Raw genomic sequence first — 20,677 nt, 5'->3', positions numbered from 1 at the left:
AAGGGATTATAAGTGAATACTCTGAACAATTACAGAGCAACAAATTGGACAACCAAAAGAAATGGATAAATTTTGGAAACATAACCTACCAAGACTAAATCATGATGAAGTAGAAAATCTGAATAGAATATTGATGATTCATCAGAAACTTCCAACAAAGAAAAACCCAGGACATGATGGCTTTATTGATGAATTCTCTAAAACATTTAAAGAAAAATTAATACCAATCTTTCTCAAGCTCTTCCAAAAAATTGAGAAAAAAAAGAACACTTCCAAAATTATTTTAGGAAGCCAGTATTATTCTGATTCCAAAGACAAATAAGGACAATTAGAGAAAAGAAAATTAAGATCAATATCCTTGATGAATATGAATCTAAGAGAGTATATCTTAGTCATTCTCAACACACACACACACACACACACACACACCAGAAACTAGGTGAAGAGGGGATGGATGGGTTAACCATCTTGATAGTGGTAATCATGTTACAAAATATACATTAATATAGTAAATTATCACATTGTACACTTTCAATATATACAGTTTTATCTGTTAATTATATCTTAATGAAACTGTAAAAAAATAAAAAAGACACTTCTTTCTACTCTTCAGAGGTAATTGGGAACATTAATGTCTTATATGTCTCCTAGAACATTTCAGACTTTTGAGTTTTTCCTAATAATTTTGTATTTGAGTCCCCATTTCCCAGTTGGATAACAAGCACCCAGACAAGGGGGAGGGGGGTTAGTCTTCTATCATACTTTTCCACATCAGCCTTACTGACCTGGGCACACAGGAGATATCCGTACAAATAGGCTGGCATGAAATTCAGGGACAGAGGAAATTCTTCAGGGAACTTGTGTAGATCTTAGTACTTCCTGTGTGTGGCTTTTTGTCTCACATAGAGGATGAGGCCCTGGAGGGCAGAGTCACCCAGACTGTCATCAGATTCTTCTTCCAGGCCCATGGCTCTTCAGGGTGGCCTCCCCCAGGCCAGAACGTTTGGGTGAGTCCCAGGAATCCAAGGCACCCCTCAACCCAAGCAGGAGCAGCCCTGGCCTCAACACCTTCCCCATCCAGCCACCTATGCCAATCACTTGTGTTATCAAAGGAATCTCAGAGGCCAGACACTCTTGCTGACATGATGCATCTTATACTAAATGCAGAGGGGCACTTGCCCTTGATGTGGTGTTTGGTGGACGCCCAAGAGAGAAGGCTGAGCTGTTGGAATGAAAGAGACGGAGAGGGAGCAGAGGAGAGCAGGAGTATCAGAATGAGTGATGTGCAATGTTCAGGGGTCAGCGCATTACAAAATGATTCTCGTTAATTATTTAGAGCCTGCCATCTATCGTATGGCAGGTGTGGACAGCAGGATGGGATGCCTGCCTTTATCTCTGAGACACAGAGAGACGGAAGGGTGGAGCTGCCCCGGCCAGTCTTTGGATGATGAATCTGGGGGTGGCCCCATTGTGGGGGTCCCTGCAAGGGGTGGCACCAGGCTCTGCAAGACTCCCCATCTTGGAGACTTCTGACATTCTGTCATAGTGGCAGTGGCTCTAGGGCCATGTATAGGTAGAAGACAAAGAAAGATCACCCCAATAATACAGTCTTGAACATGGTAATGTATAGACAGGCTAAAGCCATCTGCTTAAGCAGAACAAGCCGAAGGGTGGACAGAGCCCCTTCTCGTTCACCTTTCCGCCAACACCTGTGCCCTTGGCAGTGTGCAGGGTGGATAATCCTGCCTTGCCATGCCTTCAGCCCATGTTTCCTTTTCCCATGCCTGCACAGCCCCGGGTGTTCATCCCCACCATGCCCCATGCTCTGTGGGAGGTCACTTGCTCTCAGAAGCCCAGAGACCCCATTTGTTCATGGTTCCTCATGGGCTTTGAGGGCTGTTTGGCTGGTGGTTTCAATGATGGCAGATGTTCATGACTATCTCCTCCCTCCTGGCTTATTTGTTGGCTAATTCCGAGTTCCCCCACCCCAGCTCCCCCACTAATATTTCCAATCTTCCCTCCTGGCCTGGCACCTCTGGTCGGGATCCACACATGCTCTCATCGAACAGGTCCTGTCCTTCCTCACTCTATGTGCCTAATCCTGGCTTAGACTCAGAGGGTGCCACTGGGGATGCCCAAGGCATGGTTTTGGCCTGTGACAATTTTCTGATTTATTTGGAGGGAGAAGGAGTGAATTGTATGAGAGCATAATATTGAGAGCCAGGTGGCAGGGTTCCCTTAAGTGAGGGAAGGAATTCAGAGAAGAGACATGAAGATGATATTGGTTCACTTCAGTTCAGTTGCTCAGTCGTGTCTGACTCTCTACGACCCCATGGACTGCAGCGCGCCAGGCCTCCCTGTCCATCACCAACCCCCAGAGTTTACTCAAACTCATGTCCATCGAGTTGGTGATGCCATCCAAGCCTGTGGGAATTAGGAGATGTGTGATCCAGTCCCAGAGACAGCACCCATTTGATGTGTGACCTTAGGTCACTTGCTTCGCCTCTCTGGGCTTCAGTCACCTGATCATTAAAAAAGATAGTTTATGTTAGTGTAAACTCTAGGATTTAATAATTGTAAGATTTCTGGAATGAAGAAGCACTTAAGATGTGCCCCCATGTGAGGAGTCTTTGAAAGAGGGACAGAAGAGCTAGTGGGTACTTTCTTGAGGTCCCTACTCGGCACGTCCCAGGGATGCCCCTTGATCCCATCTCCTCATCATGACTATCCCCTCCTTTCAACTTCAAGCTGCCGCCCCAGGTTAGCCTCAGTGCTTCCTCCCTCTTCCAAGGCTAGATGGTTCCAGTGCTGAGAGCTGTCTTCTGCTTCCCTCAGATATTACTGTGTCGAGCTTAGCCAGTTTCCCTCCCTCTAGATGCCTCTCTCTGAGCCCTCTGCTGTTGGACCGTCCTCCCCCACCGTCACTGCTTTCTCTTTCCCAGAACCTTGATTCGGGCTCATCCATCTTCCCAGAGTGTGGCTGGTCCTGGCGTTCTCCTACCAGAGCAGGCGGGGGACAGGTGCTGTCGGGAGGCACACACGGAGAGAATGAGATGTTCCCCCCTCCCTGGGTACAGAGAAGATAATGATCGGAGCGCTTCCCTCTCAGGGCATGATGAGAATCAGTGAGTTAATGCCCATAAAGTATCATAATTACTCCATGGAGTCATCTGATGGAGCGATGAGGAACTGGGCATCTGGCTCTAATTTACTTAGAGCTGGAGAATTCACGCAGAAGCGGCAGTCTCAATTTTTTTTTCTTTTTGTACCAACCACTCTCCCAATGCAGAGCAGTATTTCTGAACAGAGGCTGACATCACCTAGTGAGATATAAATGTACCAAATTCTTGATTCAGGAGACCTCCATATCCTGTTGATTGCAGATCACATTGTCTACCCCCTGCCCTCTCACCTTTGATGGATTAGGTAAAACAGGTTCTGGGCACTTCAGTGACATAGTATCAACCACCTAGCTGATTGGTGGTTGAATAAATGTTCATTCCAGCCATGTGCCATTTTTCTCAAACTCCCCTATTTCTCTCCTCTTCCTTCCACTTCCCTCCAACGGTGCAGTCCCAGGCTGGACATGACACCAGGTTTCCTCTTTGGGTGTCCAGGCAGCAGGGGAAGGAAAAGAAATTGACAGTCTAGGACTCAGTGGCACAGAGCCTGTTCCCGGAACAGAGTCACGCAGCCTTGGCCTCACGTGTACCCACCAGCCATGTCTCCACCTCTCTCCTTCCAGCGTCTGCCACTGTCTCTTCCTTTGGCATCTTTGCTCATGCTGCTCCTCCATCCACAAGTCTCTTCCTCCTGCTGATCCACTGGGACACAACCTTGTCCTTCCAAAAATCTTCCCAAGGCACGCCCCAGCCTCACCCCAGCCTCACCAAGAAGCGTTTCATCCTGAATCCTGCTGACAGCAGATGGTGTCATTCAGTTGTCCGTTCTGTCCATCCCCCAGGCTCCCTTGGCTCCCTGGCGTTCAGGCTTGTCTGGCAGATAGACATGCCACTACGTGGTGGGCTTGATGGGGAAGACCATGCCCCTTGCTTCACTTGTTTAGCTCTAGGAGGTTGGCACTACACTCTGCCTGGCATTCCTGGCTCATCAGAGTCTGTTCCCACCTTTCCCACTGTCCAGCAATCTCCCCCACCACAGGAGACTGGCCACGTCATTCCCGTTATACCTGCAAGCCCTTATGCTAATGATCAGGCATCCTTTATAACATCAGGATCACTGCCTTGACCCCACTCCGTGCTCACCTCATCGGGAACCCGGCCCCTTCAACCATGAACTTGGCTATTATGACTACTGTCTCAGGCCCTGTGGATGTCTCTTTCCTCAGATCACCTCCTGTCTCCCAGTGTTGTCTCTATTAAAAACATGTAAGCCTTGTTTCTGTCTTTAGAGTAAAACATCTTGGAAGTGGAGACTGTAATCAGAAGAGTCTCAATAAACCTCCATACATATCAGTTATTAATGATTTGCTGATGTCACTAGGCTTTGGGCTAATGACACTAGCCTAATCTTTGGGCTTTGATGTTGAGTTTGATGCCTATTGTAGGCAGCGGAGGTCACAGGTTCTGTCTGGCCCAGACTCAGGGGTGGAAAGGTCATGAGCTCTGGTCCTGGGGGGAGGTGAACCAAACTAATTCATTAGAAAAAAACATGGCAACACCTCAAGTTAATGACCATAAATATGAGTCCTTTGTGGCAAACAGTGTAATTCTGGGCCTGCTATAACTCTGTTATGAGGAATGGTCATTTGTAAATATACATGAGCCTTGTGCTTCCAGGGGACTCTCATTCTGCTGAAACCTTGAACACACTTATAAACTTAAGCACTTTCTGCTTACTGGCAGCTGGGAGAGAAAACAGCTACTTCCAGGTCAAATGGATACATGTTTATCATTGGTCAAAGAAATTGAAGTATGACCCTAGTGAGTGAATCTGCAAAGCATCCCAACCCTTGGTAGAGTGTGCCCAACGGCTGTCTCCTCTCTGCCCTCCTTCCCTTGCCTATGTCTGCAGATTCCTCTGTGTCACCGTGGAAACACTTCCACTGGGTCCTCACTGGCCGAAGCACAGATTTAGCCAGAAACATTACACACACTCACAGATTCACCAACAGTGGAAATTTGGTGGGTCTTCAGGATATCAGCCTGGGGCCGTGAAAAGCTGGAGTGGAGAAGGCCCTTCTGTAAGGTGGTCTGATCTCTTCAAGGTCAGGCTTGCTCGTGGATAAACTCCTGCTGGAATGACAGTCCTCCCATCAGCTGGGCAGACTCCACTCTGGGCAGGCCTCTGCCGGGGGGCGTGGGGAAGCTGCCTCTACTATCTGGCCACTGACCTTTCTCTGGGGTCCTCCACTAGCCCCTCCATTGGGCACAGAACGCTCGTACCCAGTCCCTGGGCCATTTCCGCTGGGCAATCGGGAGACAGCAGCGGTCTGTTCCGGGGGCCTGAGCCACATCCAGCTTCCTGTCTCTTTTTCCTTTGTTAAAGCCAAATGAAACAATGTAATTAGCTTGTTACAATTAAAGTGACTCGACTGGATAAATTGTAATCACCCAGAATCAAGTCAGGCATCCCTGCAGGTCCCGGACATCGCAGCTGAGCTGCCTCATTTGCATAATTAAAATATACAAATGATAATGGATTTTGTACTCAATTTCCAGCGGCTGTGAATTTGAGGAACTCTGAAATTAGAATAACAGAGATGAAGCCCGCCTTGAGGTAATGGGGATGACAAGTTTTGACAGTAGGGGTGTTTATAACACTAGTTTCTCGCCACAAAATAAATAAGTACAAAAAAGATTAGAGAGCGATATTAGTTAATAGTTCCATGGGCAGTGGGAAGTGGAGATAGACTCTGATTACCTCAGTGAATTTACCCTGCCTTTTTTCTTTTTTTCTGACAAGCTCTCACCTAACCTTAGGGGATACCATCCCCCTGATTATGAGAAATTGAGAATGAATTAAATGCATAAAAAGGGTTGTCACAGATCGACTCACCAAAGGAAAAGGAGAGAAATGAAATTAGTCCTGCTGTTCTTGCTTGCAGCGAGGGCTGGGCTGAAGGCGAAGTGTGTGAAAGAGACAGAGATGGGGGAGGGAGGAGGAGCTGGGACAGTCAGGAGAAGGAAAGGGGTCAGGGACTGGGACGGGAGTGGGGGGCGCTGAAGTCAGAGGTGTAGGCAGAACTGAACGCTGGGGGAGCCAGAGTACAGTTACTTATGGAGTGAGCCTTGAGAATCTTGGAAAGACCCGCCTATTCAAAATCTACTCTGCAGAGGGGACTAAAAGTTCTGGGGGGCCCCACATTTTTAATATTAAAAACTGTGGCTGTTTGGTTGCTAAGTTGTGTCCGACTTTTTTGCAACTCCATGGACAATAACCCACCAGCCTCTTCTGTCCATGAGACTTCCAGGCAAGAATACTGGAGTGGGTTGCCATTTCCTTCTCCAGGGGACCTTCCCAACCCAGGGATCGAACCTGCAGCTCCTGTATCAGTCGGTGGGTTCTTTATAGCTGAACCACCAGGGAAGCCCAAGAACTTAGTCTCTGCCAATACGCTGAACATCAATCTATCAGTAAAGTTATTCCTTTTCTTCCTATTAACACGACAAGGGCAGGGACTATGTCTGCCCTATTCTTCGCTTGTTCCTGGACCTAGTACATAGTAGGTCCTTAATCAGTATTGTTGAATGAATAAATGAATGGATAGGTGAGACTGAGAATAGCATGAGAATATTGGGAAAAGATCTGAAGGCTCAAATCACCTATTTTCCCATTTTTTCTTAGAGCCTGCAGAGCCCTGGGCATCAGTCCCCATCTGGGTTAGCAGCAAGGTAACCAGCCTGTCTCTCTGGGCCAGTCTGCCTTCATCATATAGTCAGTCATTCTGGTGGATGCTGGATGGGCTCCTTCTTCAGAAACAGATGGGGAGAGCGGCAAGACGATAAGGGGTGAGGAATTCAGAACTAAGGCCCTGGGTCTCTCCCAGTGATGGGCTCAGCACAGGGGCTGCCCATATGGCAAGCAGGGGACTGCTGGTCCCAACAAAGCCCTTCACGGAGGTGCTTTCCTTCTGCACTGAAAGAGTGTGCAGGGTGGGGCACTCAGAAAATTGACCAACCAGCCAACCATCATATGGACAGAGACTCGGGCAAGGAAATGTGCTGGGGGAGCAGAGGGCTGATGGGTGGAGTCTGAGGCTGGAGGAAGAAGGGTATGCAGGGTCGCAGCCCCTCTGACAGGGGCTCTCGGGAACCATCATTCCCGGGAAACTGTGAGCAGAATGCTGCTCTTGGTGGGAGCGTGAGCCCTCTGAGCGGGGAAGAGGAAGGAAGGGTCACCTTCAGCTTCCAGAGTGCTCCTTACGCTGGCTCCCAGTGAGAGAGTAAGTAGCAATCCAGGTCTTCTCCTGAGGGTCCTGGCTCTGGGGTGGGTGGGGAGATCTGCCACATCCTAGGTCTTGAGCAACAGTGGGACGGGAGGACACAGCAAAAGTTTCTTGGAGGGAAGTGTACCAGTGTATGTAAATCTGGAAATATGCAAACCCCAGGACAGGCTGGCAACTGCATATTTTATGGTAGTGATGAGAAGAGCCACCCATGTCCTTGCGGGCTAGAACAGTCAGGCGGAGACCTTTGGGTGTGCCTCAGGTGTGCACTGGGCCTCATTGTCCTGCGGGCATCAGAAATGCCATCACGGGCCATCCACTGGTTCATCCAGTCTTGGCAACTGTCCCCAAAAGAGAGCATTTAACAGCCATCACTCTAACGGGTCAACAATTTTGGACTTGCCTCCAGCACTCCCAAATTCCACTTAATCAGCCATAAAGAATTTTCCATAAGTTTATCCAAATCCTTCTTGAAACTGCTTGAATTATGGCCTGCTGCTTCATCTTAGAACTGTAGTTTTACTAATCTGGGACTTTCTTCTTTTAAAGTTGGGAGGCAGGGGGTGGTCAAATTCTACCACCTGCAATGGAGCTCCCGTCTGTTTTCATGCCTCTCATAGCGCTTAGCTCTGATCTCTGTCAGCTCTCACGTCTCCAGATCTCAGGGTCTGAGAAGCATTATCGTTGTTCCTCCTTGTCCCCAGGCCACGTGCTTGCCTCCCTGTTCCACCCAATAGGATATTTCAGAAGCTGGATGCAGGATTTCACAGAGGCAGGATATGGCAAAGCCATGAGATGTGCTCTGGGGAGTGGAAAGCCCCTCACTCAAGCTCAGAGGGACGGCCTGCTGACCTATGGGGCAGGTCAGATCCCAGGCGAACTATCAAGAGAGTGATGGAGGCTTGGCATTGCCACTCAGTTAGGGGGTCTGGTTACTCCCCTCAGGTACACGATGCCAGGAGGGAAGGGAAAACCCATTGATGATGTGTTGGATGGGCAAGTCCCACCCATGAACCCCAGAAAAAGTGGGAGTGGCACATGCCCCACCTTCCCTTTCCTAGAAAATAATGCTACACCAGTATTATACTAAAGAATGTGAATTCCTTGAGGGCCTGAACTGTACCTCTTTTATTATCATATTCCCCGCATCTTGCATAGTACCTGGCACATAGTAGGTGCTTACTGAGTATTTGTGGAATGAATTCAGGAGTGAATATGCACAGCTTCTTAAAAGTTAAGCTACATGATGGAGCATTACAAAAACATACACACATTCTTAAGCTCAGATCTGTCAATTGCATTACTAAATCTAGCAGTGGATATTAATCACCTTCAGGCTGACCCAGGGCTTGTGTGTCAGCCCTGGTGTCTAACACATTCTTGGTCCACTCAGTTAAGCTGTGCCCTACTTCTGGATATGGCTGCTGTCTCTGCTCTGGCCCAGGCCTCTCTCTTATCTCAAATGTTGCCTTACTGGGTTCCTCAGATTCAATCTTTCACTCTTTCTTGTTTTCCACCCTGCAGCTCCAGTGAGTTTTCTGACAAATAAATCTGAATACTTTCCTCTCTTAGGTGAAACACTTTCTTGCCTTCAAAGCTCATGGCAATCCAGCCTCTGTTTACTCTCCACTCCCAGCTCTTACTGCTCCTGCCTCAATCCTCCCAGGCCTGGAAGGGTCCCGGGCTCTCTCTCCTCTCTGGACCTGACCCTATCAGTGCTGCGTCCTTAACTCTCCCCACTGTTCCAGCCAGGGCTCCAATGGGACTTCATGGCCTCCAGGCCCCCTGGGCTGGTATCCCTTGCCCCAAGCATCCACCGCACTCTGAAAGTCCTCCCAGATGGATGTGGTCACTAGTGGTAACTGACTCTTTCTCCCGCATAGAACAGGAAACGCCAGGGGCGCAGGGCTGCCTGTGCATGTCTGGCTCCAAGAGATTCTATCTGGTACTGGGCAGATAGTGACCTCACCATGGACTTCATTGTTGATTGAATGAATGATAAAAGGTGATAACTAGAATTACGAGAGTGCTAAGAAAGGAAGTGGAGGGAGGAGGAGGAAGCCCTTGAGGGATAGTTGCATGCAGAGGACAGAAAGGGAAAGATGTGCCACAGAAAAAACACTCTCTGAGAGGCGAGAGCCATCAAAGTTCCCTGGTGCCCAAGGGAGGGTGGGGCAGGCTGGGGACACGCAGTCAGGGATGGGCTTTTTGCACAGAGAGTATAACCTATCGTCCTCTGTCCCAGATGAGCCTGATTTGGGTCAGGAGGTTGTCCAGGAACTTTATTTTCCAGTCCTAAGGAGGAAGACCAGGTCACTGACCCCTTCCCATTTGGAATTCTTTGGGACACTATTTTCTTGGCGAAGACAGAAGTCACTAGGGCTGCTCCTGGGCTCTCCTGGGCACAAGGGTTTGGAGAGGGGACCTTCTGCTCCTGCATGGCCGCTGCCTTTGAGTCGCTCCCTCTTAGAAGCAACACACATCTGTCTTATATCCGGAACCTCCGGGCAGCCAATTTGAGCCCTTGTCTATTAGAGGATTAATTTTTAATGGGTTTTATAGCATGGCGGATAAATCAGTTAGGGAGAGATGGGGAGCTGGCAATGCCTAATGAATATCGATTGGGCCATTTAAAAGGGAAACCTTGCCGAAAGGGGGACAGCCACCCAGCAGTCAGATCAGCTATGTGAGTGACTGGGGGGCACCAGTGACTTCTCCCCTCTCCCCTCCCCCATCAGTGGCTGAAAAATTTCTCCAACCTGTTGCCCACCAATGCCAGGAGTATCACCACTTAGGGAGGAAGGGTCATGCCTTTTGTAAATATCCATATACCTTTAAAGTAAGGCAAGGAAACCATTGTCGACACATCATCCCTTAGGATAAAATTGTTACATAGCTATTTCCCAAAGGATGTGAGAGAGAAGGGGAGGATTGAGTCAAGGGGATGTTTCTTGGGTGGGCCGTGGCTGGGAACCCAGAAGACAGTGTCTCAAATGGAGGTATCAACTCTTTGGGGGAGATAATCGGTGTTGTGGGGGGCAGGTAAAGCCTTAGGAATGGAATGGCACGCTTTACAAAGTCAGTTTTAAAGATTTGTTGAAAAATGCCTTTCTCTAAGGTATATTTTCATGGAAGAAAATGAACAGATGGAGTGCATAAAGAAACATCTTTTTACTGTGTCCCTCCTTCCATTTCTGCTATAGGTGAGAAATCTTCCTTTGGTGATGGAGAAAGAACCAGTTTCAGGTCAAAAGCTCTGGGTTCAAGTCTTGATTCCAAACTTAACTAATAGAAATGGAGCAATAATGGACAAATCATTCATTGTCCTATTAATAAAGATACAATTAAGTGCTGAATTTTGCCCTATAGACTGTAACACAAGGGAGTTCGTTAACCCCTGAGGATCCTTCTAGCTCTAACACGCCATGACTATTAAGATAATCCATTGAATTTAATATGACACAGAGTTCAGACTTATTCTTGTATGTGCTGTATTTCTGGATGACTATGTCCTTGGAAGTGATGATGTTGTCATGCAAAGCGTGTCAGGAAGTTCTCTTTGGGGATGACCTTTAGGGCCAGTGACCCACAAATAAGCATTCACTTCATTAAAAACAGTCATGCCTCACAGTGTACTGGGAGGAGTGGGTGATGTGAGGAACGGGAGATCAGCAAAGACCAGCTAGAGGGTCCTGGGCACGGCGGTGGAGTAGGAGGGGTGTTTGTTATAATGCCCTCTCCCTTGCCTAGGCCTGTTATCACGTGGAATTTGCCTTTCCCGTTTCAGGATTGTCTTGGTATTCATAAATGAACGATACTCCTCACCACCCAAGGTTTGATGGTGCAGCTTCCTCAGACCAGCTGGAAAGAAAACACCCGGCCCCAGCCCTCCTGTGATGAGGCCTGGCTTTGTGGTCTGAGGGCAGGAAAGGACTGGAAGAGTGTTTCCCACGTGGGAAGGGGAGGCATTTCCCACCCTGTCTTAGTGTCATTCCCCGTTTCTAGACTGGGTTTGGTTCCTGCTGTGAATCCCAAAGAAGTGACTTTCACAGGGGAAATCAAAGACCATGCCATTCAAGGGGGTGAGTCAGCAGGGAAGCCAGCCCTTGTTTTCACATCACAGGGCAGGTGTGGAGGGGCTAAGTCTTGCCAAGATATTGCAGCTAGTTACTGACAGAACTGAGTATGTAAGTCTGACACCCTAACCAGATTGTCAGGTGCCCAAGGGCAGCCACCTCGTGTTCTCCTGTGTCTCCTAACATGTGGCAGAGTTGCAGACATATAGTAGATGCTCAGGAAAACCCTCATGACCTATAGTAATGATTCTCAACCTTGAGAGGGCATTGGAATCACCTCGGGAAAACACAGATTGCAGGGCCTCACCCCTGGTTTTTGGTTCAGCAGGTTTGGAGTGAGGCTCTGGGCATTCCCATTTCTAACAAGCTCCCGAGTGGTGCCACGCTACTGATCCAGGGACCACACATGGAGAACCGCTGATGTGTATGTTTTATGAGTTTACCTGTTTCTTTGTAATTTGAAACACTTCATTCCCAGGAAACTTACTTTATTAGACAGTAAGTGGCTACGTGAGAAATCCCAGACTTAAAAGATACTAGTTTAAAAGTATTTAAAGTTGAATAATTACCTTCAGGGTGGTCTAGGTAGAAAGATTAAATAAATTAAGTTGAGTCAATAGGAGTTTAAGCATCATTTGTTAAAGCAGTACTATTAGTTTTTCTTTTCCTAGTGGAAATTCTCTTCTTGTCACATAATCCTAATTAATTATTGTATAAAGACCTGAAAACTTAAATGCACAAGGGAGTAATAATCTTATGTTTCATTAACCAGCAGCTTCAAAAGCCAGAACCAAGTGTGTGGAAAGAGCATGAACAGTACGTACTGAGCAGATTTCCTTCCCCACTGGCCTGAGGTCTACCCTGCTCTGCCATTGCTGCTGAGTGTGTCAACTTGTGTGCATATTGGCACTCTTAAATACGTCATCTCTGTTCAATATAATCTTATCAGAGCTAATCAATAGGAATTTCAGGAGTATTTATCATTGATTTTGCAATATGCTTTGTAATTACTGAATCGATATCAAATTCTCAACTCATTAGGAGATTAGCTTTTTAAAAATCATTTATATGAATGTGCTTAACCAAAAGCAATGGAGTTCCTTTAGAAAAAAAATCACTTGTTTAATTACTTATATTAAAAATGAACAAATGCTGTGGACTAAAATCTCACTCTGTTCAATTTTCAAAGGGCACGCCTCAGAGAGGACCTCCAAACTGGTTGCATAGTGGAGCCCAAACCATGATCTAGAACAAAATGGGAATGCCCATCCGAATAACCTGAAGAAGAAGAAGAAAACAAAACCAAAACCAATCTTTAGGCCTGATAATCACTGGTTCTGATTTGCTAGTTTAATTTGGCAGCTTTGCATTTTGTTGTTTCTGTGTGATGTCTTGCTGTGTTTAGCCAACTTTGAGAATCCGGACAATGGGACCCTGAATACATATGAGGCAGATCCAACAGTTACATAGATTTTCGGTAGTGATAGAAACAACATCTCGTCACCACCCTGGGTAGGAGTTGAGCAAGTTACTGTCCACTTTGTAATAAGAAATTGAGTGCTGGGGGATGAAGCGATGAGCCCTAAGTCATCACTGGGCAGCAGTGGATTCGGAACACAGATATGTGTGTTTTTGGGATGAAAGCTGGGCAGGCTGGTCTTCTGAGGGGTTGTAGCTGTCACTCACAGAGCACCCACTGCTGGACATGCTTTACTTGAGATATTCGTGGTGACCTTAGAGCCCAAAGCAGCCCCTCTCACTCCCTCCCACCGGATCCACGTAGACCTAGGCTGCCCTGGCTCCAGCCAATGGCTACCGCCTACAGTTTTCAGAGCTCGAAGCTCAGTTCTGGGGAAGTTTGAAGGTGTTTCTTCTGCCACTAAGATTGCATCATCCCAGTCACCATCCCTGGGAGCTATGGGAGTATCAGTGAGCCCATCTTTTTGTGCTGAACCCAAATTTACCTGATGCCTTTGAATGCACCATCCTAGCTAATTCTCACAACTTTATGAGATGGGCTAGTGCCATCTTACATTTTTACAGGTAAAGACTAGGGAAGCTCATAGGATTTAAGGATTTAAGAAGCTCATAGGGTTGCTCGTGGTCAGTGAATGGTTGAAAATACGCCCCTCCCTCACTACATCATGCAGTTTTCCCAGGAGAGGAAAGAGCTCTAAGCATTGAGTCTGGAGGCCAGGCTCTTGTATCCACTTGACTTTTCGTTTCCTTGGAGCTGAAGCCTACCTCAGGGAGATGATGATGGATCTTCTGCTCTTTTCTCCTCCTGGTGTGTTTTATTTAAAATACACAGCAGTTTTAAAAACTCGATTCTACACTGCTGATAGCGGACGATGCCTTGTTACACGGCAGGTCCCAAGGAGCAGACTGGATTTCTAGCTTGAAGGCGTTTACTCTGTGTTTAAAACAACATTCATCCAAGAACCCTGTCTTAGGCTCCAAACGTCCTTCTTATCCTTTGAGATTGACATGGATTTCTGGTGTTCCAACTATCAGAGTTTCAACCCTTAAACTTCCCCATCTACTATGGCCACAGCCTGAATCCTTAGCCTCAGCCTTCCTTGCCCATCAACTCCTCCTCTGCACTCACACCACCCCTCGTGACTCCAGAAGGCTGGCCAGATAGCCAACCTGGGGCATTTCTAGAGCATGACGTTTCCATGCAGCTTTTCTCCACCGTTGAATAAAACCAGTAAAAATGCTAGAGGAGGGCTGGTGTTTCATCACCCGCCAGTCAGGAGATGGTCTTATTTGGATGGAGCATCGGCTTATGGCTTCAGCCTGCAGAGCTGTCATTGCCAGAGACCCCCAAAATGCTGCCTAGTGTGTGTCTTTTGCCCTTTCGGAAGAAGCCTGGGATGGCATGGTGCTCTGTAAAGTTCTTTCACATGCACGATCTCAGCTGATCCTCCTAGAAACCCTGTAGGTCAGTTGGTCAATTCCCAATGCTACCGTTTTATAGGTGAGGAGACCAAAGCCCCCCAGCCCCACATCTGCGTTAGGTGCCCTTCTTACGTACGCCCACCACCCCCTGCCCATCTCTTATGAAGCGCTTAACAATGTGCTACTGTGATTGTCTGTTGTCTTGACTGCTTCCCATGCTTGAGTGAGAGCTTCATGAGAGCAGAGGCTTCGTGTCACTGGTTCAGGGCTGCATCCCCAGTGCTTGGCATAGGGCCTGACACAGAGTGAGTGCTCAAGAAATACGTTTTGAACAGAACGGATGGAAGGACAGCTGAGTAGACAGGAGGATGGGTAGATGGAGAAATGAGTGAATGATGAGCAGGCTCCCTTAGCCAGGCTTCCTGTCCATGGGCTGTCCAGCCCATGTATATGAATTTATCATACATGTACTACATGGTATTTGACACATGGTAGGAACTCAGTGAATGGTTTTTGAATGCACAAATAGTCACACAGTTCATTTCTGTTTAGCTGTTGACTCAGGATTCCATTTGGCTGTCTGTAATAGAGCCTGATCATGGTGGTATCCTCCAGGCCATGGACCAGTACTGGTCTGTGGCCTGTTAGGGACCAGGTTGCACAGCAGAAGGTAATCAGGCAAGCAAAACCAAAACCATTCCCACCTTTCAGTCTGTGGAAAAATTATATTCCAAGAAACTGACTCCTAGTACTGTACACACCTATTGGAAAAACTATAGCCTGGACCATACAGACCTTTGTTGGCAAAGTGATGTCTCTGCTTTTTAACGTGCTATCTAGGTTTGTCATAGATTTTCTTCCAAGGAGCAAGTGTCTTTTAATTTAATGGCTGCAGTCACTGTCCATTACTGTGATTTTGGAGTTCAAGAACATAAACTCTGCCACTGTTTCCATTGTTTCCCCATCTGTAAGTGATGGGACTGGATGCCATTGTTTTGGTTTTATGAATGTTGAGTTTTAAGCCAGCTTTTTTACTCTCCACCTTCACCTTCAGTGATGACTCAGATGAATTTTAAGTCCTAGAGGACTGCAGTAGAATCTTGTAGGTAGAGTTGATCTTCTGAATTCTCATCCCAAGAGAATGATCAATAGATTGATCAGTTGCTCAATGGATTGATTTTGGGAAAAGAAACAAAGATGGCAGCATGGGAGAGAAGATGCGACTTTGCTTTCCTTCCCCTCCGACCTTGTCTGCTTTTTAGAGCAGGGGTCCCCAACCCCTGGCCATGGACCCACCTCTGGCCTGTGGAAAAATCTGTCTTCCACCAAACTGATTCCTGATGTCAAAAAGATTGGGGCGCACTGGCTTCAAGAGTGATTTTAGTTTTCTCACTTGAAAAACAGACAAGAATAGGCTATCCAGAGCTAATGTAGCTATTCAAGCAATTCATTAGGGTCCAGATTCCTTCTTTCTTCTCTCTCATCCTTAGCATCAACTTTGTACTTTCTCCCCAAAAGGTCAGGTCCAGGTTCTAGATGGGAACTTTTGCAAATGGTAAAAGTTACTGTGAACTAGCCAAGTCTTTTTCCTTTATCAGGAATACAGTGGGTTTTCTAGATGCCTCCTGACTAGACTTCTGCTCTCAGATCATTGGTTGGAGTGAATCACATGGTTACCCTTAGCTGCAAGGCAGTCTGAAGAACCAAACTGAGTTCTCTTGGTCAGAGAAGGGAAGATGCAGATGCAGATGTAGATATTGTGCATCACCTTCCTCAACTGTATTAAAGTGAAAAATGATGACTTAGATATCAACAAGTAGAGCTTCTAATTTGCAGGTCTCTGAGTATAGAGTTTGGGCTCACTCACGCATTCAGTTATTTATCCATCCTGCAAATATTCATAGAATGCACACTATGTGGTGGGTGCTGGCTACGAGCTAGGAATGCAAATGGAACAAGGTGGACTCAACATCTAACCTCAAGGGGCTCAAACACAGGGACGCAGAAAAGTGAGATTCCCTGGGCAGGGAGGGAAGCCAGATCCAGGTGGACAGTGAGAGTAGCATGTGCGAAAGTCTGGAGGAAGCAGGGAGTATGAGGAAAGGAAAAGAAGGCCCTTGGAGCAAGAGCAGGCTAATAGAAGGGGTATGGGCTTCAAGTGACCTGGGAAGGAGGGTGGTTGGACCTACACATCCGTGTTGGCCAAACCAGGCCTGGGGCTCACCCTATGGCACCCGTGGGATGTAGGGCTCCAGCACAGCAATCTGGAGCAATGTGGGACGTTTAGATCTTGTCTAAAATGTAGCCCCTTAAAGGCTGGGGAGTTGGGCACTCCATTATGAAATATGCTTCCTCTGCCCATTTAGAGCAAGAGGGACTTGTGAGATCTGGACCACAGGTCTCATTTTACAGATGAGTAAACCGAGGCACAGAGAACTCGAATGACTTGTTTAAACCCCTTTTCCCTAGTTCATGTCAAAACATGTGGATCAAACCTATAGTCTCCTGACTTCTGGCCTTTTTTTTCTTCCGACATGTTGTATGCTTATAAGCACTTAATTTTCTGTTGTCAGATTTGGTCCTGTTAGCAGTCCAATGACCTGGGCCCAAGGGGATTATTTACTCTAAAACTACTATCAGGGAGAGAGAGGTTGAGAAGGATGAAAAGCCGGAGCTGAGCAGGCAGCCTCACCCCCATCTGCCCCTCCCCTCGCCTCTCTTGAGACCAGCAGGTCAGCATTCTAACTGACGGTGCGGCTGGAAGGATGATGCTGTCACCACCAGGTGAGAGGTGGCCCATTTGCCACTGCCCTGTGGCAAGCCTCATGTGGGCAAAGACAAGAGGAAGGCTGCCCCTCTGTGATGTGACAACGCAGCATTCTCACCCAGATTTTGAGCCCTAGGAAGACAGGAGAGGCTGCTGGTTTCGGGGGTCTTAATGGCTTCTGACATCCTTTATCATTTGTGATGATCCGGCCACACTCAGCCACCCCACAACTGGGGGCAGCTCTGAGAGTGGGGAGAAACCGTTAGAGAGCTGACCCAGCATGCAGCTGTGGGTGGTGATGGACTGGCTGCCGGCTGAACTCTGCACAAACACACATCCTATTGATTGACCTTTTGGAGAGACAATTGGGTGTCCTGGTTGTGGCTGGGTTGCTGAGGCTGAGCTGTGATGAGAGTGGTTCCTTAATCAAGACAGATTCTGTGCAGGGTTTATCTCCCCGGTTCCATCTTGGGACCACAGAGCACATGGTGTCCGGGTGGCTTCCACTGGAAGGCCAGGTGGCTGAGTCCCCGTGGCCTGGCGAGTTTGGCTTGTGGGAGACTCCGGGGAGATGGTGTCAAGTTTGTAGGGCTCCTTCGTCCTCCCGGCCCCCGTCTTCCCCTCCTCCCACTGCCATCCTCCAATATTCCCCTCCTGCTCCCTCGCTCCGGGGGTCCCTGGTCTCCAGGGTGTGACCTCTGTGTTGAGTACTGGTCACAATACTTTCTTTGCTCTTTCCCAGCAGGGAGTCCTGCCCTCAACTCTGCCGGAGCAACCACACCCGTGCTCCCTTGAGAACACTCGGGCGACGTTCTCAGAGCTGCTGACCTCTTTTGAAGAGACATTGTCTTTTTAGAAACTGGACTTTGGGCATTTCTTTTTAATTGAATGAAAATTCTTTGAATTTTGCAGCGCTTTACAGTTTTCAAGAGTTTGACACACATGATTTCATATAATCCCATAAAAATCCTTAAAAAAAAATCCACTCCCTCTTCCCTCTCCCCTCTGGTAACCACTGGTTTGTTCTCTATGTCTGTGAGTCTACTTCTCTTTTGTTTTATTCACTAGTTTGCTGTATTTTTTAGATTACACAAGTAAGTGAGATCATACAGTATTTGCCTTTCTCTGACTTATTTTACTTAGCATAATGTCCTCCAAGTCTATCTACATTGCTGTGGCTGGCAAAATTTCATTCTCTTTTATGGGTGAGTAATACTCCGTTGCATATATTAATATATACCACAGCTTATTTATGCATTCGTCTGTTGAAGGATACATAGGTTGCTTCCATACCTTGGCAATTTTAAGTGATGCTGCTGTGAGCATTGGGGGGCATGTATCTTTTGGAATTAATTTTTTTTTTGGAAAAAATACACAGGAGTGGAATTGCTGGGTCATATGGTAGTTTCATTACACATAAAAATAAAACTACCACATGTAGGAATTTTAAAGTCTTACTGCTTTTTGTTAGATGAAAATCTAAAAAGTTAACATAAATGAATTCTGAATCCGTGAGGGACTTCTGTAACACCAAGAAAGGCTGCACAGTTTCAGTACCCCATTTGCTTTTGAGCTGAAACTAGTATTAATGTAAAGTAGAATTGCTTAAATGGAAGAAAAAGACAGAGGCTACCCAAAGGTATGAATATTAGATGGAAATCTTTAGGACGTTTGGATTCAGGCCAGCAGGAGAAATTTGAAGTCTTTGGCAGCCCCTGAGATGGTACTGCTGAAGTGATATGGATGGATGGGGATGTGGATTCCCCCCTAGAGTTTCTGTCCATGGCATGGTCATGGACAGACGACAAGAAGCCCCACTCCTACTTCCCACCCCTTCTCCCCTGGCCGAGGGTGAGCCATGATTTGACACTAGGAAAGGTCCAGACCAGAAATATTGATGTCTGTGCTTCCTATTGCAGAGCTGGGCCAGGGAAATACTTCCTGCACTTCATTATCCTAGGAACATCATAGGAACTTGAAGATATCTCTCCATTTGGTATAGTAAGTGGAGTGACAGTCTGTGAGAAAACTGTATCCAAGCCCCCTGGTAAAGGGACAGTATGGGAATAAAACCTTTCTTACATTTTCCTGAATGCTTTAGGCAGGCGTCGGCTTAACACTGTCAGAGAATTCTTAGAGAATCCCTGTTACTCCACCACCCCATGAGTAGGCACCCCTCCTCATGTACCTCTGTTTTGACGAAAAGAAAAATAATGTGTGAAAAGGTGAAGTAACTTGCCCTCGCTCACACAGCCAGCAGCGGGTAGACAGAAGAGTCCAGCTGTGGCCCTCTGACTCCGCGGCACGGTGCAGAAGGAGATGCAGGTCAGGCGTGGTCTGGGCTGCTCCACCTGCTCTGTGACTTTGGGGAGCTCCCTTCCCCTCTCAAGACCTCAGATTCCTCTTCTGCACAAGCACTGGGGTTAGGGCAAATTCTCCCACCATGCACAGGAGATGGGGTCGGGTCCTCATCTGCTTGACTGGGAAAATGACTTTCGGAAAGCCCGTTTCTCCAAGACCTGCTGTGTGAGTGGCCAGTGGGCTCCTGAGGTCCAACAGGTGTCAGGGGACCCTGGCAAGGTGGGATTTCTGGTCCGGCTCTGTAAATGCATACTTCGGGAGCTTTAATAACACAATTGACCACATGGGCCAGTAGAGCCATTTGTGTGTAAATCTATATTTAGGACACTATTGATCTGCATCGGTCTGCCAAAACCATATTAATTTGAATGTGAAGATTAAAAACATCTTCAAAATTTGTTGCAGAGGATAAAGCAGTTGTGTTTGCTTTCTCACAGCCTCATGTGCTTCGTTTTCCTTTGGGTGCCTCCTTGTAGCTGACTTAATTTCTTTTCTAACTATCGTCTCCCTGCCTGCTCCCACAGAGTGGCCATTTGTATATTGGGCCGTGCTGAGCCCCCAGAGGCCGTCTCAGGCCGGAGCATCTGCTCCCCACTGCCCAGTGCTGCCCACGGATGGCTCTCAGTTGTCCTTCTCCAGCCTTTGCCCCCAGCAGAAGAGGACCTTCCATAAAGAAGGCTAAGCACAGAAGAAGTGATGTTTTAGGACTGTGGTGCTGGAGAGGTCTCTTGAGAGTCCCTTGGAGTGCAAGGAGATCCAACCAGTCCATCCTAAAGGAAATTAGTCCTGAATATTCATTGGAAGGACTGATGCTGAAGCTGAAGCTCCAATCTTTTGGCCACCTGATGTGAAGAAGAACTGACTCATTGGAAAAGCCCCTGATGCTGGGAAAGATTGAAGGTGGGAGGAGAAGGGGACAACAGAGGATGAGATGGTTGGATGGCATCACCCACTCAATGGACATGAGTTTGAGTAAACTCTGGGAGTTGGTGATGGACAGGGAGGCCAGGTGTGCTGCAGTCCATGGGGTCACAAAGAGTCGGACACGATTGAGCGACTGAACTGAACTGAACTGAAGAAGACCGTATGTACCTCGTCCAAGGTCACATCCACTCCTGGGAATAGCCAGTGACTGAAGGTCATGTGGGGATGTGAAGGTCTTTC

At 47.4% G+C, this 20,677-nt stretch overlaps 1 long non-coding RNA gene across 1 annotated transcript in view; it reads left to right on the top strand.

The window, feature by feature from the left end:
• LOC110139385 (uncharacterized) overlaps positions 1-12,838 on the top strand; it is a 32,852-nt gene extending 20,014 nt beyond the window's left edge. Inside the window, exons 2-6 of the long non-coding RNA XR_011482709.1 lie at positions 5,682-5,739; positions 6,808-6,971; positions 11,813-11,908; positions 12,257-12,300; positions 12,674-12,838. This is a non-coding gene — a long non-coding RNA (uncharacterized lncRNA). The remainder of the gene's footprint in view (positions 1-5,681; positions 5,740-6,807; positions 6,972-11,812; positions 11,909-12,256; positions 12,301-12,673) is intronic.
• The last annotated feature ends 7,839 nt before the right edge of the window (positions 12,839-20,677 follow it).

The sequence above is a fragment of the Odocoileus virginianus genome, chromosome 22 (assembly GCF_023699985.2).
Source record: "Odocoileus virginianus isolate 20LAN1187 ecotype Illinois chromosome 22, Ovbor_1.2, whole genome shotgun sequence".
Classification (NCBI taxonomy): domain Eukaryota; kingdom Metazoa; phylum Chordata; class Mammalia; order Artiodactyla; family Cervidae; genus Odocoileus; species Odocoileus virginianus.
This window is presented reverse-complemented; position numbering and strand designations above follow the sequence as displayed.